Source organism: Dendrobates tinctorius, unplaced genomic scaffold, assembly GCF_039654945.1.
Source record: "Dendrobates tinctorius isolate UK_male_01 unplaced genomic scaffold, ASM3965494v1 ptg000098l, whole genome shotgun sequence".
In the NCBI taxonomy this organism is placed as follows: domain Eukaryota; kingdom Metazoa; phylum Chordata; class Amphibia; order Anura; family Dendrobatidae; genus Dendrobates; species Dendrobates tinctorius.
The window spans coordinates 27,376,416-27,389,803 of NW_027361766.1; positions in this window are offsets into that span (position 1 = coordinate 27,376,416).

Genomic DNA, 13,388 nt, shown 5'->3' on the forward strand with positions numbered 1-13,388 from the left:
TCACTATTATTTGTTAGCCATTAAAAGGTATCATACCCACAAGATTCCTATTTTGTTTCTCTCACTGAGAGCACTTTATATATTATGTCCAGTATAACTAGAGAGAGATGATGTAGTGCCACATACAGTCAGTATTGTAGCTATTTGCCTAAAGGTGTGCATACATAGCAGTCTGAAGTTAGGGCTGGCCAAACAGCTAATGCATTTGGCATTCTTACAGGACAAATGATGTTGAAAGAGAAAAGAGTTAGACAATTTAAATTCAAATTGCAAAAACTTGTGGTCTTCCTGGGAATAAGCCACTGCCAGAGGATCTTGGCAGAATCTTTCTCCTCTCTACCTGTTGAATACAAGTGAACTCTTAGTCAAGCCAAGTGTTCATGTGTGTCGAGGAGTCAGGACAAATACAGCTATCCAACCTGAATGAGCACCTTAAAGGGAATGTTTTTACCATGAACTAAGGGTGCTGCAACACCTGAAACGCGTTGATAACGCATGACCTGCTGCTAGCTGTGCTGATACTTTTATCCTCTACTTTGGAATTTTCAACTGAATAAAGAATCTGAATTTTTCACTCAATCATGGAGCTGGATTTTTCTTCTATTGTACTAAAAATTCTCCGCTTGGCCTGGACCTTGGCATCCACAGCACCTCAGGTTTACAGGAAAGTACATCAGCTCTCTTCACACTGCTGACAATTAAGGATCGTATCAAGACATCCCTCTTCTAATCCCTAACTGGTGTTGTCTGGCAGTTGGGTGCTTCTTGAATCACGCAGGACACTACGTCCCATGCGCCTGCACAGATTTCGCTGGAGTCCCAGACAGTGAACACAATGAAGGCACAGCCTGGCCTCCTTGATCTCCAGCACCACTAAATCTCAGGGGTGCAGGGTTGCTTCTTCTAGGCTTGGTAGTTCTCCTGTATTGGCTGCTAACCACCAGACTTCACAATTGCCCTTACACTACTTACATCCATGTGTGTTAAAATGGCAGAAGAGCTGACTTCTGACAGAATTCACAGATATTTTAGATGCCTGACTTTGCAGGCTGCCACAGGATGGGGCATTATAAAAGGATGGAGGTGATTACACTAGGAGAACATTACACCAGGAAGGGCCCAGGATGGAAGTCTTTATACCAGGATCAGGGGCATTGTTATAACATAGAGGACATTATACCAGGAAGGGGCCCAGGATGGGGAACATTGTTATAGGATGGGCAGACAGTATACCAGTTAGGGGCTTAGGATGGGGAACATTGTTATAGGATAGGATACATTATACCAGGAAGGATAACATTATACCAGGAAAGGGTCCAGGATGGGAGACATTATACCAGGAAGGGGCCAGAACAGAGGACATTATTACAGAAAGGGCTTATGATAGGGGACATTATTACATAGAGGGGCCTAGGATGGAGGACAATAGTAGATGGAGGTTGAACACATTTTTATAGGATTTAGAATGCTGCAAAGGCCCATATATCTGACTGACATGTGGGGACCCAGGTCCAAATTTTGCTCCAGGGCTATGGGACTCTAGTTATGCAACTGGCTGCCTGCATTCAATCAAGGAGTTGAGACAGAAGCGAATTAAGTCACTGTTCCTTATACAGTGAGATACGGCTGTAAGCATTCCTTGGCAGTTTGACAGCACACTTTGCACAGATGCGCTGCAGAGAGAGCTGTCAAAGTGCCAGGGAATGCCAAAATTACAGCTGTCCTCACTGTATACTGAGCAGTGACATGACTCTATGACTGAATACCAGCAGTTTCGAGGAGGAAGAAAGTTCATTCTCTCCCAGTAGCCATGCTTTCATTAAGATGAGCTTTGTAATTTGGGGACTTGAAAGGTAACCTTTAAAGTGTTATTCTCCAATAGACATTTATGGCATACTCATAGTATATATTTCTGATACGAATTTTATGTGAAGGTCCCAGAAGTGGGACACACATCTATCTGTTTCTGTAACTTCAATAGTCTTCAGTAGAGAGAGACATACACATGAAGTTTTAGTCACACCTCAATAGACCTAAATTCAACATTCGCCACATGATGGACAAGCCTTAAGGGGACATATTAGGTTGAGTTACCCATGAACGTTTACTCATAACTTATGCTATAAATGTCTAGGGCTGAAAACCACTTTAATATCTTGATTTTACAATCTCTAATAAGACATCATGGTCTTCCACTAATATCTCTTCAAAACAATTAGTAACAGCTTCAAGCAAAATTGTTGTGTAACATAATTTTATCTGAGAAAAGACAACTTTTTTAAAAGCAAAATACTTTATGCAGACAGTAAAAAGTAAACTACTGAATAGTGTAAGATATAAGAGCATATGAAAACAATGCAGCGATGTCGCCCAAAACTCTCCAGACAGGTTTGATTACATTTTGAACATTTTTTTGTGCATAAACTAGTCTGCACTTGTGATTGATTATGCTTGAAATTGAAGGTCTTAAACTTTGCACTAATTTTCTTTGTTTTGGTCTTTGCTTTTAGGTATTTGAAAAATGTTGCTTTCTCCTTAAAATTGGAACATTTTATGTGACCAACATTTTCCCTCAGCTTGAGCTCAACATCAGCAAATACCACAGAGAATTCAGCCATCTAGCAAATTCTATGCTTGGTTTGAAGATAGAACTCAAGCATTGTGTATGTATTTGCATTCATTTCCATCATTTTTGGAAACTTAGGGAGATGATATTCCCTTTTAACGTTAGCTTAGTGAAGTGAGGTCACAGGAGGGGCACGATGCTGTGGTGCCTGGGACCTCAAAAGGTGTCAGTGTTAGTGAGAGGAGTATATTTTCCCTAAGATGTTACTGTAGCAGGCATCAGGAAAATGGCCACCGGAGACAGCACAAGTACATATTGAGATCTTGGAAGACTAGATCTAGATCCCCCGAATTTTCAATTTACACATGAGCAGCCGGAGGCGGCCATTTTCCAGAAGACCTTTGCAGGGCAATACTAGGTACAATGGACTCCGCTCACCAGCGCTGACACCTGAGATCCCAGGCACCCCAGCATCAAGCGCTCCTGCTGCCACCTACCCCCTGAGGCAGCGACCCTGCCTGCTGTAATCCCGCTACACTACTGTTGCCCCCTGGTAAGCTAATTTCGGATTATAAAACACACCCCTATTTTCCTCCCAAATTTGGAAGAAAAAAGTGCATCTTATGATCTGAAAATTACAGTACTTATTTATACATACATTAAGCAGCTAATTTTTAAAAAATATTGTAAGATATCCATACAAAAATGGACCAAATATTCAAATGTAATGAGTACAGAATCTTAACATCTTGTAGGTAGAATTACTGATTTTTTGTTTCATTTACAGCATGCTACAATGAGGTGCCCATGTGGGGAACAAGCCCAAATAATGATGGAAGAATTCAAGAATGACTATTACAAGGTATGTGATATTTTGTAAATTTATATTTTCCTAATTCTCTAATTCTTTTTTTCAATAACCTCAGTGTTATGAAACAATACACTTGTTTTTATTTTCTGTAAGGCTCTTCTATGAATGGCAATATTTCGAACTTTTCTATAAAATTTTTTTTTTGGGGGGTGAGGGATGCATAAAAGGTGTTAGGTTCACAAGATTTGACAATGATGACTAGAAATGAGCAGATCAATTTGCGGTTCTCCAGGCCAGTGTCCAAGTCGGTTGTGCATGACAGCTACATGGGAGGCCCATTAATTTCTTACATTCTGGCAACCACGGCACAGCTTTTCCTTAGCCAGGACTAGTGCAATGTCATCTGTTCATCACATCACACAGATGATGACACGCTAGTCTCAACAAATCAGATGCTGAAAGGTAAGAGATTCATAGGTTTCCCATCCAGCTGCCAGGTACCACCGACCTGGATGTTAGGCCATATTCTCATGAATGTATTGCTTATAGTGATGACCCTTTCACAAATGTTTTCATTGTTAAAACATTATAATTATATTTAGAAAAAAAGTCTAAAAATTTATCAAGATTTACTTTTTCACTTGATTAATTGCAATTTCTCTTTTTACAGATGAAAACACAAGATGCTACCGTTAAAGCTATTGGAGAGCTGAACGTTCTGTTCCATTGGATAGAGATGAACTTTAAAAACTAAGGAGCCTAAATATTTCTTAAGGAATAATTCCATTCTTTATTTTTTAATTTGTTTAAAGAAGAATGATTTCCTACCCTCTCAAAAACATCAAAAATTTTGGCCAACCCTTTTATCTTACTACTGCCATTTTGATATAAGCAAAGTGATATTTATTTAATATTTATTTATTTAAAACAAACTGATTTATATAGTTATTTAAGGTGACAGTAATTGTTTATTGTATTAGTGCAATTTGTTCTATTTATATGAAAAATTTTACATTATAAAGATTTATGCTATTGGTTTGAACTGAAATAATATTGAAACTTAGATGGACTTTGCTCAATATTATAATTTTTTTTATTTTTGTTGACTGAATCCTTTTTAAAAATAAAGATTTATTATCAATTGTATTTCCAGAAAGCTGTCAATGGTCTTCAGCATTTTCTACATTGAAACAAAAAGAATGTGTTAAAAACATACAAATAAAAACATTAAAAAGATTTCTTCTTTTAGTAAAATGTGTGGGATTATGGTACCAAGTTGTTATGCGCCAGGATCCTCCTGCTGCACGGGATAGATCCTGGGCATTGCCTGGTGCTGTGGTCCTCCATTCGGGTCCGGCTGCTCAGATTGCTGCTCAGCACAGATGTCGGTCCCAGCATCTTGCTGAGGCTCGTAGTACACACTTGGCTGCTGTCGGCTCTTCAGCTAAGTCTATGGGAGCCAGTGATGCACAGGTGCAGTCCTGCACTCTGGAGCCTAAGTCCAGAGATCACCGTACTGAGCATGTCTGTGATGTGGCATCTTCTCATTGGTGGTCAGACGTTACCTGCTCTGGTGATGTGGCAGCTCCAGATTGGCCTGCGGGCGATGTCATAGCCAGCTGGGTGTGAGTGTTTGGGGTGGAGCCTAGTGTATAAAAGGCTCTCAGAGGTGCACTCCGGTGTGCTAGTATCACGTATGCAATGGTGTGTGAGTGTGGATACTCTACCATTCTGTCTGCATGTTGTGTGAGTCTGTCTAAGCTCTGGGACTGTACACGTAGGCAGTCAATTAGCATCAGTGGGGGCAATTAGTCTCTTGGCTTAGCACCAGTTTCCTTCATGTGTGCGCTTAGCACAGTTGAGTTACTGGGCAAGTCCAACCCCTAGCCTAGAGGGTATTAAATCTAGCATCATATAAGTTCCGCATGCATTTTCCCTGTGACATTTAACAGGATATTGCTCTTAGTATACTTTTGTTCAGTACCGCTCTGTGAAGTAACGGAGCTTGGTGCTCAGTGTTCCGTTCACACTGTGTGGCGTTAACACAGTGTGTTCAAGCAATCGCTCGCTGTTTAGTTTCCGTCATTGTTCACTAACAGCGATTGCACTTTGTAATTTATTTTAATTTAGCGTAATCCACCAACCCTAACACCAAGTATAACACTTAGGGCAGTAAACCTATCAGTAATTTTAGCTCTCATTTGGACATAGAGGAGCAGAAAAGTATTGTAAAGGTCATTGTATCCCAAAGAGATCTTAGGAATCTCTATGCCTAGGTAGGTCATATCATCTATGTGTTGCCTTTGTATCAAACCTTAAAAAAAAGCTTTCATTTAAAAAAATGCAATTAACCTGCAGTAGAGATGAGCGACTTTGCCTTTTTTCGGGTCGAGTCGGGTTTCATGAAACCCGACTTTCGTAAAAGTCGGGTCGAACAAAATCGGCCGACTATAGGGAAAAGTCGGAGGCCAACTGAAACACGAAACCCAATGGAAGTCAATGGGGAAGCAAAGTCGGCAGGGAGTGGAAGACAGTAAACACACCTACAGTGCCCATTTCAATGCCAAAAACATCAATTCTTATAACTGAAGCTTGTCAACCTTAATTTACTTCCTAATAGTTACGCATTGAAAACTGGGGGTTATTTGACTAAAGTTGTGGGGGGGTTGGGCTGGCTCCAGGTTTTCGTGTGCCCTGGGCCAAAGAGTGTCAGTGCGCCGGCGCCCCTTTAACACATACCACAACTCATGATGCTCCGATACGCCACAGAAGTATAGGTATAGTACAATGACACATACTTCACTGCTTTCATGACATGACAGATCTATTTTAAATTGTACAATAGCTCAAAAACAGGAAAGTATATTACTCCATACAGTGTTATGGCCACCACATTGTGCGCCATACAGAATAATGAGCCCCATATATTTCTCCATACCAAATAATTAGTCACATATAATGTTCCATACAGTATCTGATGAGCTCCACATAATGCTCCATATATAATGGGCCCCATTTGTAATGCTCCAGTGTATAATATGCCCCTTAGATGCTGCTTCAGTGTCTCATCTGCCCCATTTACATTGCTCCAGTACATGATGGGCCTCATGGATTCATGGATGATGCTCCAGTGTATGATGGGCTCCAATAATGCTCCATATATAATGGGCCTCATTTGTAATGCTCCAGTGTATAATGGGCCCCTTAGATGCTGCTCCAGTGTCTGATCTGCCCCATTTACATTGCTCCAGTACATGATGGGCTTCATGATTGATGCTCCAGTGTATCATGGGTCCTAATAATGCTCCGTATATAATGGACCCCATTTGTAATGCTCCAGTGTATAATGGGCCCCTTAGATGCTGCTCCAGTGTCTGATCTGCCCCATTTACATTGCTCCAGTACATGATGGGCCTCATGGATGATGCTCCAGTGTATGATGGGCTCCAATAATGCTCCATATATAATGGGCCACATTTTTAATGCTCCAGTGTATAATGTGCCCCTTAGATGCTGCTCCAGTGTCTGATCTGCCCCATTTACAATGCTCCAGTACATGATGGGCCTCATGGATCATGCTCCAGTGTATCATGGGCTCTAATAATGCTCCATATATAATGGGCCCCATTTGTAATGCTCCAGTGTATAATGTGCCCCTTAGATGCTGCTCCAGTGTTTGATCTGCCCCATTTACATTGCTCCAGTACAGGATGGGCCTCATGGATTCATGGATGATGCTCCAGTGTATGATGAGCTCCAATAATGCTCCATATATAATGGGCCCCATTTGTAATGCTCCAGTGTATAATGGGCCCCTTAGATGCTGCTCCAGTGTCTGATCTGCCCCATTTACATTGCTCCAGTACATGATGGGCCTCATGGATGATGCTCCAGTGTATGATGGGCTCCAATAATGCTCCATATATAATGGGCCCCATTTGTAATGCTCCAGTGTATAATGGGCCCCTTAGATGCTGCTCCAGTGTCTAATCTGCCCCATTTACATTGCTCCAGTACATGATGGGCCTCATGGATGATGCTCCAGTGTATGATGGGCTCCAATAATGCTCCATATATAATGGGCCCCATTTGTATTGCTCCAATGTATAATGGGCCCCTTAGGCCTGTTTCACACTTCAGTTTTTGTCCATCAGTCAAGATCTGCCGTTTTGCAAAAAAAAATGGATCCCCCATTTTGTTTGGCGGATCCGTTTTTTTTCCCATTGAGTTGCATTACCGGCGGATCTTGACGGATGGCCATCCATTGGATCCGTTTTTTTGCGGATCCGCTGAAATTTTCCCGTCTGCCGACATGCCTGAACGGAGCATGTAATGTTTTTGTTGCTGCAGGATCCGCATTTTATAGTGCGCATGTCTGGAGGCAAGAACTCAGCCAGACATTTAACCCTGAAATCATTTCTGGCGGCCGCAAAAAATTCTCTCTCTCTCTCTCTCTCTTTCTCTCTCCTCCCCGGGCAGCGGTTCCTTTAAAATTCTTCATTCAACGGATCCGTCAAAAAAAGGGTCCGGTGGCATCCGTTTGTATCAGTTAGCAACGGATCCGCTTTCTGCCGTTTTGGCGGATTTTAACTGACACAAAAAAACTGAAGTGTGAAACAGGCCTTAGATGCTGCTCCAGTGTCTGATCTGCCCCATTTACAATGCTCCAATACATGATGGGCCTCATGAATGATGCTCCAGTGTATCATGGGCCCTAATAATGCTCCATATATAATGGGCCCCATTTGTAATGCTCCAGTGTATAATGGACCCGTTAGATGCTGCTCCAGTGTCTGATCTGACCCATTTACATTGCTCCAGTACATGATGGGCCTCATGGATGATGCTCCAGTGTATGAAGGGCTCCAATAATGCTCCATATATAATGGGCCACATTTGTAATGCTCCAGTGTATAATGTGCCCCTTAGATGCTGCTCCAGTGTCTGATCTGCCCCATTTACATTGCTCCAGTACATGATGGGCCTCATGGATGATGCTCCAGTGTATGATGGGCTCCAATAATGCTCCATATATAATGGGCCCCATTTGTAATGCTCCAGTGTATAATGGGCCCCTTAGATGCTGCTCCAGTGTCTGATCTGCCCCATTTACATTGCTCCAGTACATGATGGGCCCTATTTTTAATTAACCCAGGCATGGTATGTGAAAAGTGCTCCATGGAGTAATCTGAGGTGTGTGCTCTCACATCCTTCACTTTTGGTGTGGGTGAAGGACACAAGGAAAGGGGTTGCTCCTGACCAGAAGCCTTCAGTTACGACTCAGTGCTTGCATTTTTTGCAACTTCAGAAGAGGAGGCGATAGAGCTGGCGGCTGTTTCAGCAATGTAAGCCACAAACAGTTCCTGATGCTCCGGCTTTAAAAGCAGTCTACCTACTCCCAGAAAAGGGAGCCTTAGAGGCCTTCCAGAGCTACACCATGACGCTGGCTCAACACCTCCTGCCTTAGCTGCTATTGTGTTTTTGGCACTACCAGCAGATGCACCACCACCACCATCAGTACCAGGTGGCCCTCCATGCCCACATCCGCGTCCTCTTCCACCATACTTCCTCATTTTTTGGAATACCAGCAGATATATGGTACTGTATCAGAAGCGTACAGCTCTATACAGTCTATGGATAACAGTAAATCTCCGTATATATTTCATGAGGCATACACAGATGCTCACAGGCTCAGTATTGATTACCCAATAAAATAACAAGTTGAAAAAGGGTACAGTATCACCAGATACAAGGTATATATAGTATAGTGTAAACATTCTGATTCTCTGTATACATTTCAGGAGGCAGACACAATAGCTCTCAGTATGGATTACACAAGAATATGAAAAGCTGTAAATGGGTTATGTAACACAAGTGTACAGCTGTATACAGTGTTTGGGTAATCTTAAAGTTCCAAATATATTGCAGGAGTAACAGACAGACGTTTACAGGCTCATTATGGATTACACCAGAATCTAAATAGCTAAAAAGGTTACTGTATCAGAAGCGTTCTGTTGTATACAGTGTTGGCCAAATTGAAAATATTGTATATATTTTTTTGTAGTCACCCTCAGACGCTCACTCAGTTTGGTTTTGACCATAATAAAAAATGTTGTAAAAAAGGTCCAGGATAAGAAGATAGCAAGTATATATATTTTTAGTGTACAATTGAAATCTCTGCATAAATAGTCCCATAGTCACTCTCAGATGTTTACACAGTATGGATTTGACCGTAATGCTAAATGTCGAACAAAGGTACTGTATAACAAGATACAAGCTGTATCGAGTATAGTGTAAAAATTTGTTTCTCCGATTCACCGTATATATAGAAGGCGTAACCCACACACATGCTCACTCACTATGGATGATGTAGGGAAGGTGGACTAACAGACAAACCAGCCTGTAGTGAGAAGCAGAGGTGTAGCACAGTGTAGGTGTGAAACCGCTAAGATAAAGAGAAAGGGTGCAGTGTTTTAGTTGCCCATTGGAGGGCAGTGGAGAGTGTAGGAGTGGGACTGAATAACTGCCATTGGTCAGAGAAACTGTGAGGTGATGGTGGGCGGAGTTACCAGAACTAGAAGTATAAAAGGCTGAGGGAAGGTTCTGGAAGAGTCAGTCAGCGAAGGGAGCACAGTAAAGAGGAAGTTCTGCTGAGGAAATAGAGACAGTGGAAAGGCTCCAGAGAGGACTGACAGTTGAGGCGGTCACAGGGGGGTGGCCCAGAGGACAGTAGCCGCAGACGAAGACGGCCTGGGGCTATCATACGGACGGTGTGCTCAGACTGGTGCAGCGCTGTGGTGGTTAGGCCTAGGCCAGCCACAGTGGAAGAGCCACATAGGACGCCACGATTATAGTTACAAAGGAAGTGAAGGTACTGGGGCCTGTGTACAGAGAAATGTGAAAGGGCTGTGGTGAATTGCTGTTGGCGACAGAAGGATGGGCACTAAAATCGGACATGTTCAATACAAACTCTGTCTCAGTCTCGTGTTTGTCTGTTGCAAGAAGAGGGTCCCCCCCACAGTTGGTTATCCTACAGATGATACCTAAATACAAATTTTTGAAACAAGGTACTGTATCAGCACATACCAGGTGTGTCCAGTCTAGGGTTAAATTTACGTCTATACTTCCGGAGTCAGACACTCACAGGCTCACTATGTATTACACCATAATTAAAAAAGTTGAAAAAGGGAAAGGTATTCATAGCGTACACCAGTATACAGTGTTGTGGTACTTTTAAATCTTCGTATATATTTCAATCTCAGTAAGCCAGTCAAGAATCTCCGCCACTGGAAACTACATGGATACAAGTATAGACGCAAAGTCGAGTGTTAGCAGAAATTTGGGAATTACTCATCGCGGGAAAACCTCCCGGTAGATGTTGCAGAGGCGATGCAGACCCTCAATTACTGTGTCTGTGGAGAAAGCGAAAAAGGTTGTGAAGAAAGGATTGCTTTATCGCAGTAGCGTGGATCACATCACCGTTACTCATCTCCATCAAATTGTGATCACAGGGAGAGATGTACCCATGATCCTCACTGCCTATCATGATGTGTCTGGTCATTTTGGAGTGCAAAAGACAGAAGCCACAGGCCGTAGGCGATTCTATTGGATTGGCATGAGAGGAGACATTGAAAAATGGTGGCAGGAATGTCACATGTCTGTGACTATCACAACTGTGAAAGGTGATCATAAACCACCACTGCATCCGCTTGTAAGTTGACGTCCATTTCAAATGGTAGCCATTGATCATCTGAAGGTAGAGGCCAGCAAGACAGGCCATAGCTACATCTTAACCATCATTGATCAATACACCAAATTTGTATTGGCCGTTCCTGTGAAGGATTTAACTGCCCAGACTACACAGCAGTGGAGCAGGGAGAGGTAAGTATTGCAACTTGCAAGTGCTGTGGCCATGAACAAGCAGGGGGGGCACAATCGTGGTCGACGGTACTGGCACAGGGCCCCTCATAGTACGCTGGTGTGTCTGACGGTGAGTGGGCCCTCCCACCATCTGAGACACTGTATTGTACTATGAGGGGCCCTGTGCCATTGCCGTCGGCCATCAGTGGGCCCATCCACCTGTTCAGAGCAACGGCACTTGCCCAGGTGCGCCAGGTCTTGACCCCAGCCATTGTGGGAGGGGTGGGCAGGCCAGTTAGGGAGGTTTAAAAATTGGCATATGTAGATGTGTTGGCTGGACATTCAGCTGCTGCAAAGGTCGTAATTGGTCAAGTCCGAGGAAGAGGAGGAAAAAACCGTGGCACTTTTCTGGTAACCTATGTGTCATCAGGGAAAGGTGGGACAAAATCCTTTGAAACCCATGCATGGTTCATTTTAATGAAGGTTAGATCATCAACATTTTGGGTCGACAGACGGGTCCTTTTTTCTGTCAGGATTGATCCAGCAGCACTGAAGACTCTTTCAGATAACACACTAGCAGCAGGGCAAGCGAGATCCTGTAAGGCATATTGTGCCAATTCAGGCCAGGCGTCCAGTTTAGAGGCCCAATAGTCAAAGGGGAATCACCTATGAGGGAGAACATCGATATGGGAGGAAAAGTAGTTTGCAACCATAGTTGACAACTGCTGCCTCCTGTCACTTTTAATTGATGCAGTATTAGCAGTCGTGTGAGCGGTACTTGAGAAATCATTCCACAACATGGTCATTAAACCCCTGTCTCCAACGCCACTTCTGCTGTGTGCACCACGAACACCTCTTCTATTGTGCCCATTATGGCTCGTGGAAGAACCAGCACAGCTGCTGTGTGCTGGGAAAGCCTCAAACAAACGGTTTAACAGAGTTGCTTGTTTGTTTGCCAATATTATATCTAGGTTCTCCTGTGGCATGATGTTGTGTAATTTGCCTTTGTAGCGTGGATCGAAGATGCTGGCCAGCCAGTAGTCCTCATCCCTCATCACTTTGGCAATGCGGGGGTCCCTTTTTAGGATCCGCAAGGCATAATCGCACATGTGGGCCAATATTCCAGGTGTCAATGATGCACTGCCCGTGGTGGGTGGAAGAGCATTTTCTGGCAAATCCACATCCCTACAGACACACACAAACACTGTCCCTGACCTTGGAACGCCAACATTTTCTCTTGCCCCCTGAGAAACATCCTCCTGCCCAAAATAATCATCCCCCTTATCCTCCTCCTCCTCCTCTTCCTCTTCTTCCTCCACCTCGTCCAGGACAGTTCCCTGACCAGACAATGGCTGACTGTCATCAAGGCTTCTCTCCTCCTCCTCCGCTGCAGACGCCTGATCCTTAATGTGCATCAAACTTTGCATGAGCAGACGCATAAGTGAGATGCTTATGATGGCGTCGTCTGCGCTTACCAGCCGTGTGCATTCCTCAAATCACTGAAGGACTTTACAAAGGTCTTTCAGCTTTGACCACTGCACACCCGACAATTCCATGCCTTCCCTCAAACTGCCTGCCCGTGTATCCTCCCACAAATGCATTACAGCCTGCCTCTGTTCGCACAGCCTCTCAACCATGTGCAGGGTGGAGTTCCACCTTGTTGCAATGTCTATGATTAGGCGTTGCTTGGGGAGGGGGCGCACTCGCTGCAGCTTCTGCATACGACTGGAGTGTACGGCCGAGCGACGGATGTGCGAGCACAGTCTTCGCACATTATGGAGCAGGGATGTTAACTCTGGATAATTATTAAGGAAGCACTGCACCACCAGTTTCAAAGTGTGAGCCAGACAAGGTATGTGTGTGAGTTTTGCACGGGCTATGGCTGCTACAAAATTACGGCCATTATCACTGACTACCTTGCCTGCCTCAAGATGTAGACTGCCCAGCCATGACTCTGTTTGTCACTGCAAGTAGTCAGCCAGTACCTCCGCGGTGTGTCTGTTGTCGCCCAAAGACATCATCTTTAACACAGCCTGCTGACGCTTACCACTAGCTGTTCGATAGAGGGACACCTCGTGTGCAACACTGCCAGCTGCGGATGTAGTGCTCATGCGACTGCGCTCTGTGGACGAGCTTTTGCTGATAGACGAG